Genomic DNA, 14,438 nt, shown 5'->3' with positions numbered 1-14,438 from the left:
TGAGGATTTTGGGGACAACTTATTCAGAAACACTATGAATAATCCATTCCTACAATCTTAAGAATTCTGAAGTAGAATACTGAAACACCCGAGTTCATTTGTCAGAAATTCACTAAATAACCCTCAAAAATGGGTATGATAGCTCATTCTCTCCAAGAGTTAATGCACAAATGAAATGCTCCGACTTCCTTTAAGATTTCCGAAATATGTCCCTGCACAATAGTCTTTGCACAAAAGCATTTCCAGTGACTTACACTAAAAAGGAGAAGCTTGAGAAGAGGCTGAATCGCCGTATTTTAATCGAAGTCTTTCGGGCCTTCAGAACTGGAAAAATATTCCAACACTTCGCAATAAACTGCACTTATACCACTAAGGATTAACACTGAAAATTAGACATCTAATGGATAAGAGAATAAAAGTCATTTGAACTTTTATATCAAAATCTTTTGCATGCAATTGCGAAAGAAAATTGCAATTTTTTGCTAACAAGATCAGGTTTGAAATTCCGTTGAGGCTGAAAAATCTGCCACAGAAGTCTGATCAAATATTAGAGCACTTGCAAAAATAATCATTCAACAATTGGGATTTATAGTCAATCAAGCTCTTCAAGTATTAATTGCATAAATTCATTTTACGCAAATTTAATATCTTTAGAAACATCCTATTTTGGATAACATACTAGGAAGATTTCTTAAATAATCCAGACAATCTTAAACTATGATTAGAAATATTCTTGAAGTCAAAAAACATTACCATGTCCAATTCGATTCCTTGGGATCTTCTGGACTGGATTTTATGAAGAAACTTTCCGAACTGCTCGGGAAGACCAAACAAGTTGATGCTTGAAATTCGGGATTTCAGGAACAGATCCTTAAGTAGCTTATCTGGCCAGGTTCCTCTGTGAGCAGCTTTCAGTATATACACTCGGTAATGAAAGAACCAACAATCCTAAAAAGAAATAAATTTATTTAGACCTATGAATGCAAGATAAGAAAAATTAAAGTATTATAAAGTTTAATGAGATAAAATTTATAATAAATAAATGATACGAGTAAAATCATGTCTGAACTATACGAAAATATCGTGAACATCAAAAAATTCGTACTCGAGATTTTAATGAATCCACGCTTTAAGCCATTTCGCATCCGAAAAACATTTTTGGAATTATATCTTACTTGAACACTTGTAAACTTTGAGTTCGGTGGATGAAGTTTGGTATGCGGTATTTACATATCTTGTAAATGTCAAATTTTGTAGAAATGTAGCGATACGAAAACGAATGAATACGGTAACTATAAAACGTAAAGGGCTAGATAGATCAAATTTGGTACATAGAATTAGCATTTAAGGTGTACAATACAAAAGGAAAATTTCTAAATAAATCTATTGAGATTTTCAGTTCTGTACTTTCCTACGGATGTAAAAGTGACAACTCAAATACGCAGCGCCATAAACGTCGCATTTACATCAAATGTTATTTGTCTATGTGACCTTACAAAAATTGAAGTTTTGCTAAATTGTGGCCTCAGACGAACAAAGATTTTATATTTCTGAATCTATGGTTTATCGAAAAAATTCTCTTCCCAAAAGCAAGACTCATTCAGGGGTTGAAAATAAAGTTCGGCACCCGTGGAGTTCTATCTCGCCCAATGTGAAGGAAACGGTCAGTGTGTTGCCAGAAAATTTCCGCAAGACTCCGTCCAGTTGGTTATCTGTACACAGTATACATACCAGTTAGATACCAAACAGTTATTTTGAATTGCAAAAATTATGTCAATAGGCTTGTTATTTTAGAAATCTCTAGCCACCCTATGTGACCAGTTCTTCGAACTCGTCAAAATAGATTTTATCATACTAAATGAAAATGCTATTTAAAATAATATTTAAGCCGTAAACATTTTTATTGGTTAGATATGTACGTAAATTGGAGAAAACGACGAAATAACTCCACAGGGTGATTCTGGGGCTATATCGAAATTTCATATTTTAAGAGTTCTAAAAAGTGAAGCTCGGCATGAAGCAAGTTACACTTGGACTATATAAAGACCACCAGTTTTTTTTTCATCCAACAAAAACTGGAATGGCCTTCTCCAAACTCATTTAATAACCGTTATACTTTCGCATAAAACTGAACCTTGGGCAAAATATGCCAATATTTTGCATGGCATTGGTGATCAATAGTTACTAAATATTAATCTGGCGTAACTGGCATTTTCTCTTATACGATCTATAGATAAAGTATTGTAATCGTCAAAAAATTCAAACTCGATATTGAGGAGTCCACATTTTAGAAAGCGAATTAGATAAACATTTTTGCAATTATGTATATCGGTCCGTCCGTATTCTCCAATTCTTAAATCTATATAGCAGAACTGAAAAAGCTTTAAGTTAGACGTATGAAAACTTATTCCTCAGAGTAAACTCAAATATCAGCAAAGTTAACATTAAAATTTTATGTCGAGGAGGCATAAAGTTGAAAAAAGCAGTTTCCTTAAAATAACTTATTGATTATAAACTATAAAGTCAATGTGCTCATTACTGGTGCAATCAAAATACGGTAAATGTTAAAATCAAAGTTCAAATTAACATTACCAGACCTTGGTAAATAAATTCGAACCCATTCATCCTTTCCGTCTAATATTTAAACGAACTGAAAGAAACCGTCTTAAAATGGCTAGCAACAAACCACTTACCCACAGTTAACTTATCTTCCACCTCGACCGAAGAGCTTAAACCACTTCTCATATTCCGTCTAAAAAAGTACTTACACGAGGCGAGTTTAAATAGTAGCCAAATTTGCACTGCAGTTGTTGCCAACCACAGATCACGAAACTTGCAAAAAGGTCGGGTTCGAATCTGTTTACTTGAGATCATGGCTCGGAATTGGAAAAACACAAGGACCCCATAAAAATTCAGTTGAAATAAATTTTAGTATGGATCTTTTCCAAATGTCAAACTGATACATAGTTTACACGAGATTTTTATATTTCAGTCAAATATTGAACAATATCCGTTCAGTGGATGTCTGTTCGAATTTAAGTTAACGCGGTAATTACAAAGAGATAGGAATTTAAAAATGGATCAACTTCGGTACACAGATTTAACATCTGTATGAAATTTTGAGCCAAATCCAATTTGTGGTCGACAGTTTGTCGATTTATACATTCAGAAACATTAAGTGTTACAAATTTGATATGTGACTACAAATGTAGTTTTTCTTTTAAACAGTTGAAAAAATTATATGTAAACAAATTATATTTTCAAATGCTCTCTACCTCATTCCAAGGATTAATTGGCAAAAAACTCGCCAAAAAACACAAGACAGATTCAGTACAAATGGCAAAAAGATGTCAAAAGTTAATATTTCGTAACTATAGTACACTAATGCTATACAAGGAGTTCTCTCAGCATCTCTAGGATTAGTTTGGTTCAGTGGCACAAAGACAAATTTGTCGTTCGTCATTTTTCAGGTTAAATTTAATAAACATTGTAAGAAGCAAATCATTTTAAGTCGAATTTCACCAAGAAAAACATTGTCGGCTCTAAGGGTGTAAATTAAACGATATGTGCTTCAAAGTGGCTCGTCTAAGTAAAAAGTTTTTGCATATACAAAACACATGCTTAAAATACAATTACAATTTACATTTGACGTTCTCTGGAATAACACTTATTGAAGAGCATGCGAGAAAACTTCGTGAAACTACTCCCACTAGTTACTAACCGATTAAAACAAATTTGTCCGATATAAATGTAATCTGAAATTAATAGAATTTTGTATATGATCTTAAATTGCGTTTATATGCATGTGTAAGTACAGATCGATAAAAGTCAAATTTGGAGACGAATTTGATTCCAAATTTGAACCGAATCCACATTCCAGAGGCTAAACCAGTGTATCAAACTATACGGTGGCTGGCACTAAACTATGCGTTGGTTCTGTAAGTTTTGTATTTACTGCGTTCGTTTTACTCGGATACCTGGGGAATAACTTTCTCCGATTGGATTTTGTTCAAAATTTGATATCAAGTCCCATACCAAATTCATCTGTTTAGCTCCAAGCGTTTGAATTTTCACAGAAAAACGGAAATAATGCCAAAAATGCGATTTGGATTTAAAAACATCAGAAAAAATCAGTGAAAAATTTCAAATTTTTTGCAAATTACAATACTTTGTATGAGAAAGTAAAGTTTGATGAAATCGGCGTAAGGGTTGTGCCTTGATGATTATCATGGCTTTCGTCAGAAAATGAAATATCACGAGGAAACTCGCGCTATTTTATATTCTATTCATGCTAATTTAATATATCTGCGCTACTGCCCAGAACTACCAAACTTGTCAGAAATGTATTTTAGAGGGTGGGAATTGCACTTCGGGAAAAGGTGCAAATTTTAATCAGAATTATCATTAACTGAAAATGAGGCGAAATTTCGGCATCTTTCATCGGTATCTTTGGTATGACTTCCAAAAATATAGCACAAATGGTTTTTACATCATTTTAAAGTTCAAAAAATCTTTTAAATTATACCAGTGTTAACTTATAAATTAAATTTCTACTTTTAATGAATTTCAAGAAAATATTTTAACCATGTTTTCAAACAATTTCGAGAGGAGATGAAAAGTACGTGGAAAAAGTTCTAATTAACGTGCTGCAATTACGCTGGCAAAAACTCCAACTGAAAACTCTTGAAAGACTGAGTTAACTCTTCGGGAAATTTTAACCTAAAAATGATTTTTTGGCATTGCTGTCTGTATGAAATAGACTATGAAATGCTATATTTTCTAAAAAGCAATACGAAAAAAAGTACTGCGATGTTTTAAAATGGCTATCAGTTTAATAATTCAATCTTATTTAAGGCATATATAGCTTAATACATAGGATATCCACATTAATCAGGACCCAACAGCTAATTTCTACAATTTTATTAGATACATACGCGAATTAGTCTAAATGAGACATTCAATAGTTTGAATCAAATATTGCTATGAATTGATTTTACAGATTTTTTTTTATACATTTAAAATTTTTTATATGGATCCTACATTCTATAAGTCATTAAATATTGTCTGAAGCACATTTTTATCCAGTTCCACACTTTTGCAATTAAAATGTATGAAGTTATGGAAATTTGAATGCCTATTCTATAAGATTCGTCTTGATGAAAATGCGCTACTCAGGCCCCGGATTTTCTAAGGTTGATTGTCTAAAATAATGCAAATGATAATTTTAAAATAATGATATTCAAAGCATTCTAACTAGATCAGGCTTGATCTCGGAAGACAACCGTTAGACGCAAGACAATTTTACTGACTATGATTTACAGGATCGAAGAACTGTATAACGTAAAATTCATAATTATTTTCTGAAGTATATTTATTGATTGAAATAACATTTGCAGCATTTAAATCTTTTTGAAGGCAAAACTGAATTTGACGAATCCGAAGTTTATTGTTTCAAATACTGAATTATTAAATATTCTACGATACATGCAAGCTTACAATACTGAAAGATTCGATTTTCTGCAACTAAAAAATGACTGGTTTCAGTAAAAAAAAGTTCGCATTTATTGAAGTTCTTTAATTTCAAATTCAAATTTAAATCTCACGGCGAATTGGAGATGACAGCAAATTAGATATTAGAATGAACAAAATGTCGCAAGGCTTCTATAATGCGAGCTATGGAACTAAATTTCAAGCTTAATATTCTGACTAAGCTATTAAGAGACCAAGACAGATATTTAATTGAATTTTGGGAGTTTTGCACCTAGTGACCCAGCTGGTCAACAAAGGCGGCAAATATTAAATAAGCCGTATCCATTTTAAAATTCATTATATAATATATATGAAAGAGCACATCAATGAGTGTAATTGAAATAGTGGAGTGCATGAGCAGTTTCATCGGCATTTGACTAAGATGGCGTAAATTGACTCCTGAATTCAATCGATTTAAAACATTCTAGATGGCAACGGATCCATTAACTATTTTGAGTATATTTCTGATTTTAATTGATAGTTTTGAAACATTTAACTTTCATTTTATGAACAAATTGAAAAATACTGAAAAAGGACAATTTTAAGTAGGGTTTAAAGCAAAGAAACGTCTTGCTGCTAATTGGCTAGACTGCTTTTGTTCAGTAAAATGATTGGGAATAGCGGTAAATTTAAATATCTTTTCAATTTACAGCTTTTATTTCAACATCTGAAGAAAACACATGCTCTTAACCTATATACAAGAACCAGCTGAAATGGCCCCAAAACTCGTGCACTATAATAAAATTGTTATTCCAGAGAACATGTTTCAGGGCATTGGAGTGCAGTAATTAGATATTTACTTCAACATGAATTTAGCATTTTTACTGAATCTATCTTGTAATCCTAGAGAGGATCACACTAATCCTCGACATATGGTTAATAGTATCCGGAAAACCAGCGAGTTTTAGACGCGTTTTTCCAAACCGATTGAAATTAAAATTTGACCCAAAACTACAATAATCGCAAAACCTCATGTCACATTCGCTATATATCGTGTTTACACGCTTTTGAAATTACATACCGACAGACGGCGAGTCCCTTGATGGATTTCATTCAAAATGTAATGGGCATCTACACTATAGATATTAAGCCTGTACCAAATTTAGTCATTAACGTCCCGTTTTAAAGAAATACTAGGGCTATAAAAGTCTACCAAATTTCATCTCAATTTTTTAAATGGTGTTATTTTATATATAAACAGCAGGGCAGATTTCTTTAGGGCGGATTCTGCTTATAATTTGGCAAAATCTTAGAAATATGTAAAGACCTTAACCCAAATTGACTTGTCTACCTCAAAGCACTTTTGAATTGTCTATCACAAACGAACAAACCTAACGTTATTCAAATCGGAGAGGCCCAAATCTCGAATTTGAATTTTTCAAAGCTTAAAATACTTTATACTTCAGATGAGAAAGTAATTAACATGGAGTCACAATTAAAACTCAAGACTTCCGCCAAGCACATGCAGCAAACTCATTTCGTAACATACTTAGTATGATTTTATTGTCAATAAATAGCATTAGCAATTCAATCTATTCTCATTTTAGAAGATAATTTTACGCAAGCTTCTTAAATATAACATTCATCATTTAGGCTTGAAAGATGCGAGGAAGAATTACGGCAAAGTATAAATTTTATGAACAAAGCAAAATAATGATGTTTATCAGCTTACTCACCTTTGTATTCGTCCCGTATAGCTCTGTTCATCTCCTGATCCTCCTTTATCCTTGATGTAACTAGAATAGCACCAGCAAATGGTTACGGAAGTCTGCTTCTATTTCGTTTTGGCATTAACTTGGCATTAGTCGATTCTTGCATAGTAAATCTTATAAAGTCCCGGAATGTATTTAGATTTTCTCGACTAACCATTATCCAGGCAATAGCAGATGAGATGACGGATTGAATAACCTGAAAAGAACGGAAATACATCAGTGAAACGTGATTAAACTGTTAACAATTTAAAGATAGAAAATTGCGTGATTCTTAAAGCGATCTCAGTTTATAAAACCATTGGCACAGTCATTTTGCTAATCAGACGATTCAACTTATTTGGGGTATTATTTTAATTTCTATGAAAATGGCATTTGGGTAGTGAAGCGTTTTAGTGATTTGCCTTTAAAATTAAAAATTTAATAATTCGATACACGAGTTACTCATAATGGCTTGCGAAACGATTAGTAAAGAATTAAAAGACAGCATACTGGTGTTGAGCTGATTCTAAATAATCCGTGAGTTTTTTTGATGTAGGACAAATGCTTGACAAAACATGCGGAAGCGTCTTCAAGAAATTCCCCAATATAGATGTTATCCTCCTGCCCTAGCATTAAAATTGTGAACCATTGTTAAGATCATGACCGCCACGATTTTTTATTTTTATTTGAGGTCCGCATATGACCGCTTTGTACTTCAATAGCCTAGTGAACCGAGAATGTAAGGCTTTTTCGTCGATCGAAATTAAAATTGTTAGAAACTCAATTTTTGTACGAAAATCGCATGTCAGATTTCATCTTACTAAAATGTTGCGTTTTTATCACGTGCATAGAGGCAAATATACTTACTGATAGTCAACCCATTGACTGATTAATTTCAAGACTTGGTACAGATAATTTAGATTTGGTACAATTTTAACAACCGTCTACCTTTTTATGCTTCATAGCTATTGTATTGCACTAAGACAAGTATTCTATGAATGGTTTTGATCCAAAATTTAATCGAGATCTTAAAAGTTTGACCGACGTTTCATTGTTTCTCAACGAATTTCGATTATGGCCATATATGGACATTTAAGACAGTTTCCGAACTTGGGGAGGACTGAAACATAATTCATCAAAAAATACAGTTCGAATTTTAGCGATTCTAATAAGCTATGAGAAATGGCATGATAAATTAAAACACATCAAAACGTAAAGTGTAACTCATTAGATGAGATATAATCCAATCATTCAACTGCCCCTATATGAAATTTTATTTAAAATTGAAATTTTCCAGGAACAAAATGCAATGGGTGAATGCAACGTGTATAATTTTGAAATGTGAACTCCACAAAATTTTTTTACATAATTGAGCAATCAACAAAATGAGTGGCATTTTCCCCCTTGCAGCTATACGTTGCAATTTTAGACATCAGAGTGGCTCGTTTTGGTCCGTTTATCTTAAAAGAGTAACACTAGGCATGCATATAAAATCTTTGTATTCAAAGCATTAGAGAAGCTACCAAGCTTGCATTATAGTTTTAGGCGAATTTATAAAGTTAAAACAATATCTGCAACATTCCAGCTTCAGATGGCAACAGGATCGCGACTTGCAATTCTTAATGAGGAATACTGGCGCTTTCAGATTGGGGAGTATTGCAGACTAACCACTAATTGATTTGCTGGGAATATTGCTTTTGTTTTATGTTGAATCTCGTAAATACAACTTGACGCTCATGATTCTCTCCTCAACTGAAGCATGTTCTTAATGAAGCATAATTCCATGACATCGTTTAAAGGTTTATTAAGTTTCTCAAAATTAAGTTTCCGAGTATTCCATTTCAAATTTCAAGTTATCTTTTAAGGTAATGTAATTACAGTTTGTTCCAGGATTAGCAGAAGTTTTCCTGAAGCTTTCACAAATGCAACAAGGTCATGCGATTGCTATTTGATGAAACAATACAAATGGTTTGAATATCATAATAATGAAATGCAAGAAAAACTAAGTTATTTTAAAAACTGTCAAAATTCTGAAAAATTGTATGACAATAAGATTTCCTTACACGATTTTTTAAATTTTAAAAAGACGTAAAAACTAAATTTTTCCTTCGATGTTTTAGGAAATTGTGACACGAGAAAATTCAAGTTTTATTTAGTATGCAATTAAAGTTTTATAAAATCACTTGAAGATAAACATTTTCATCTTATAAAGTATACCTGTGCCGAATTTGATAGTTCTAATGGTTGTCCTGTAAACTTCCGACACGCATATATACACTTCCTTTTTAAGTATAGATTTCGAAGTTCAAGATAAAACCAGCCGAGAAAAAAAGCAACAAATAAACAATTATAATTGAAATCTACTTTGAGAAATTAGAAGGTTTATTAAAAAAAGGATCGGAATATATTTGAATTCGATTTTTCAAATTCTCATAATTCTATAGATTCAGTGGAGGGATAAAATGCAATTAGAAACCAAATTAGAAATAAATATTAAGTTTACAGCCAAAGAATAAAAAAGAAAAATAATGAATCCGACCTGAAGACTTTCTTAAGGGTCACCCTCAGGCAAGGATTCAAACCAGGGATTTTTTCTGTGAGGGGTCTGACTTTCTTCCAACAAACTGACCCCTCGTGACCCGAAAATATCAGGAAATTGAGGCTTTTGATATAAAATTAATATCACAAAATTAAAGATTATACAATAACAAGTAAATTAATCCAACTAAGAACACAGCAAATCAAAGAAACATTAAAATAGAACCAAATTCGTTTAAATAATAAAACGAAACGCTTACCATTTGAAAGTACAATTCCAAAAGACAGTGCGAGGCAAAAAAGACTTGTTAGTGCAATTACACTTCGATAAACTAAACTAAATATAATTTTACCGCGTTTAAAGCTATATACGCCTACTACGTTTCGTCATAATGCATCGTCATCATAACTGAAGCGCCATCTATTGAGTTAAAATTCAAAGTCAGAAATTAGATTAACTTTCTCTTATTAAAACCTCTATATTGCAAAAGTTTTTGGGAAAATTAATTAGTAGTTAAGGTTTTAATGAGATTGTTATTTCAATATAAGAAATTTTATTATTACAAATTTTTTTAATCCTGTTAAATTGTAAGAATCACATTTTTGAAAATTTTAGAGTTTAAATTAGAATGGTAATTACTAAGTTTAGTTATTTTAAAGTTAAATTCATCCTTTTTATCATAAATACCTATTAAAGTTTTTCCATTAGAAATTTCTATATTGAAATCTAAAATAGTTAGCTTTAAATTGATTTTCGTTTGTTTGAGTTAAAACTAAATCTTTTGGGTAACAAACCGTAACAACGGTATTAATTCCGTTAAAAACGTACTTTTCTTTAATATTAGATTTACATAACTCTAGCCAATTTCTTTTTGTAATAATCTATTTAAATATTCGTCATATATAATAGTACAGAACATCTATTTTTCATGAGGTAGATTAGTGTACAAATTTTCAAAATCATGAGTATTAAGCTTATTAATATTGTTATCTTTTAGAAAATCCAAAATATCTTTGTTACTATTGATTATAAAGCTATCTTCATTTTTAATTTTATCTAGGATAATTTTCAAGTTTTTAAAGAAATGTTTTCACATATAGTAGTTGTAACTACCGGTGCTACAAGTTATGAATCTAAATTTTGTTTATGAAATTTTTCTGTTGGGAACAAGTAAGAATAGTTTAAAGAGCAAGTCTTAATTTTAGTTTTTTTGGCGAAAGCTAGGATCCTTTTATCCAATTCCTTTTTTCCGGTACTATTTAATTTGTAAATCGAATTAGTTATATTCATTAATTAGAAGTTCTTTATCATATTTACAAATTAAACCGAAATTTGCCGATTTTTCCATTACTGTAATAATAAACCTCTTTCAAATTATTTCTTTTTTCAATTATTTGTTAAAATAAATTCCTCATTCTTTAGTTCTAACATTATCTGCATTAAATTTTGTTTTAATTTCTTCTAAAATCCTTACTTTCCATTCTCTGAAACCTTCTGGAGGCCAATGGTATTTCCTAGATAATTTAGCAATAAAAATATCCAAATCTTTTCAGACAGAAATTAAGATTTTTTAATGTTTACTTTTTCTCTCAATCTAAATTTTTTCCCTTTCCATTAGATCTCTTAAGGAGTTTGAATCTATAATTTTCAAAATCCTTGTTATAATATGTCCTTTGTCAGCATCTATATAATCTTTATAAATTTCTTTGTTACAAAATTACAATCCGTTTTGTTTATCTTATTTAAATTTTTGCTAGAGTAATTATAGTTAGATTCTTTTCCGTAAAGTTGCTGAAAAACTAAATGCTATTGCGACCATTGCATTATCCTTCAAAGGAAAAAATTCTTTACTGTTGTGCATAATTTTAGGTAACTTTAGGTTTTCGAAGTAAATATCCAAAAATCTCACTACACAGTACTCTTTATTTAAATTACTTTTATTTTTAAATAGTAAATCGTTTTTTCCTATATTAAGCTTGAATTTGATTAGATCTAGGATTATGAATTTAGTGAAAGAATGTTCAAATTTTAAATCTTCAAATTTGTCATTAATAAACCATCTAATTTTTTTCCTAAAACCAAAGAGACATTTCTTAATTTTAAGAATGTTCTCATTATTATGTTCTAAGTTACAAAAATTTTGAAATCCTTCAGATATTATATCAAAATTGCCGCCTATACATTTTCCTTAAATCTCTTGTTTTCCTAATCTAGAAAGTCTTTAAAGATGTTAAGTTTGTTATAAATACAAATATTATCTAAATCCCCGTAACCTTCTCCATTTAACTTAATAGCAAGTCCATAAGGAAACAATGTTTTAAGATTACAAATATAAATATTTTCCAAGTCTAGTCCTTCTGTTTAAATCAATAATATTATCTTCCAGAATGTAAATATTAATATTATCAAAATTATGACTTTGAAAATGTAGTAGTTCATTGTCAAAAGCCTCGTTTTTAATAAAGTTTTTAATAGCAGATCTGTGGCCATTTATTCGTTTATTTAGTTCAGTTTTTCCTATGTAATTCAAGTTACATTCTTTACAATTCAACAAATAAATAAGAATTTTGTTTTTACAGAACAATTCCAGATTTGTAATTTCGCTTTTAATTTGTTCTTTATTAGCTAGTGGACAAGTCTTACATTTTTTGCTATCACAAACTATTTTTTGTATTTTTAAAATTTTTTTTGAACAAAACAGTTGTGCAAGTAACTTTTTATCGGTGAATACCCCAAGCACAAAGCTATCCACAGTGCCCCTTCGTAAGGCGCGCGACGGGCCATGCGCTATGAGAAAGTGACCTTTGAATAGTTTTAACTTATTGGTACCCGAAAGGAAAGTAATCTCTTGCCTCAACAATCCGGAATCCATGAATCAAGTCCAAACGCAAAAATATTTCTCTTTTTAAAGGATGCATTTAGTGGAAAAGCGCAAATGCAGCTTAATTCCAGCCAGATGCAGGAATGAGAAACCATCATTCCAAAATAATCAATATGAAAATTCACTTATATAATATTTCCTCAATCCATATAATAAAAATATACATAATATTTAGAGAGCGCTAATGCTGCTACAACTAAAACACAAATGAACTTAACCAAATTAGAAATAAATATTAAGTTTACAGCCAAAGAATAATATGAGAGATTAGAAGGTTTATTAAAAATTTGATCGGAATATGTTTGAATTCGATTTTTCAAATGCTCGTAATTCTATAGATTCAGTGGAGGGACAGAATACAGTTAGAAAGTTACCGTTTTGCATTTGCGAACTAAATATTGCACATACTGATCTAGTCATAAAGGTTTTGAACTTAAAAGGTTGTGACCCAAATGGACAAGCAAATTGTCGGGATATGCCGTTGAAACTTCTAATTGATAAATTTCTTATTCGAATCTCAATTAAAAATTCTTCAACAATAAAACAATTGTTATAAGCCTATAATTGGAGCTTAATCTACATATTTCGCTTAAATAAGAGTGAATGCTCAAAAGACGTCAAAAAGTGTTGAAAGTGAGATTAAATTAATTTTCAGAACAACGGTTCACAATTACCAATTTGGCATTCAATAAAATTGCATAACAAAGCGTTACAAACGCGGATTCATATCATATGAATGAATGAATATTCTATAGATAACTAATTACAGGAACATTAAAAACTATCGTCACATATTATTCGCTTTCATTTGCAGCTAAATACTCGCAGAGTTATGAAAAATTGACTTCTCAGAAAAATAAAGTGGCAAAAATAACGAAAATTCAGGACGGCGATGGTCTACAATTATCAGTTCATAACCTAAAGGAAAGTATCAGAAAACATCCGCAACATACTAAATATTTACGGAATATAAAAAAACAACTTACCATAGAAGCACGAGAAAAATTGCCTTATTCAGATTAACAGGAGTCTGTCTCAATCCTAAGGCAGTCGAGGTTTCCTTTTTCAAAATTCAGAGGAAGTTGAAGTGAGATATCACAATACCAAAAGTCTTTGCAAATAATAATCTTCTTCACTATGCCACGTCACTACGTCTTCACTATGTCTACGTCACCATTCAATATTAACACGATAACAACTATTACGAATGCTTAGGGAGAAAATGACAAATAGAAAAAAAAAAAAAAAAGTATCTGAAATTTCTTCTTTTATAGTAGAAGAATAAAATTGCAACCGGGCTTATTTTCTGTACTTAATTTCTCCCGAGCGGCCCAAATCAATGGGCTAGAGCATAACTCCCTAAGCTATGGGTCCAGGTTCTAATCATGATTGTTTGAAAACTTTTTATGCTATTAAAATTTTGCAGGCCTTTGAAATATGGATTTTTTTATTTATTAAGTTACGATAAATAAATCCATTTAATTCTAAGAATTTCATTCCAGCCCTAGTAAAGAACTCCAGGATAGAATAAAATTCTATTATTATGTTAGTGACTTCTTAAAATTTGAGAAAGAATTTTAAAATCATCAACAACAAAGAAAAATGAGTTAAATACTAACTTGTAATAATAAATAAATACTAAATACTTAATAACAAATCGCAATCCAGAAGGCAATTTTAAACAGCAGAACTTGAGATTATACGCTATCTACCAAAAAGCATTTGGACATCCATGTAAATGAGATTATCTGCGGTCATGGTCGACGTCACATCTTCTGTACTTAAATATCGTGTAGGA

The 14,438-nt window shown here is 30.9% G+C and overlaps 1 long non-coding RNA gene across 1 annotated transcript; it reads right to left on the bottom strand.

The window, feature by feature from the left end:
* Positions 1–687: 687 nt before the first annotated feature.
* Positions 688–13,815, bottom strand: LOC129961796 (uncharacterized). Its single transcript, XR_008783828.1, has 3 exons — positions 13,627–13,815; positions 7,206–7,437; positions 688–948 (listed from the first exon to the last, which is right to left on the bottom strand). It is a non-coding gene; the product is annotated as an uncharacterized LOC129961796 (long non-coding RNA).
* Positions 13,816–14,438: the final 623 nt, after the last annotated feature.

This window comes from Argiope bruennichi, chromosome 2, assembly GCF_947563725.1.
Source record: "Argiope bruennichi chromosome 2, qqArgBrue1.1, whole genome shotgun sequence".
Taxonomy (NCBI): Eukaryota; Metazoa; Arthropoda; class Arachnida; order Araneae; family Araneidae; genus Argiope; species Argiope bruennichi.
The sequence above is the reverse complement of the archived record's forward strand: the minus strand, read 5'-3'. Positions and strand labels throughout refer to the sequence as shown.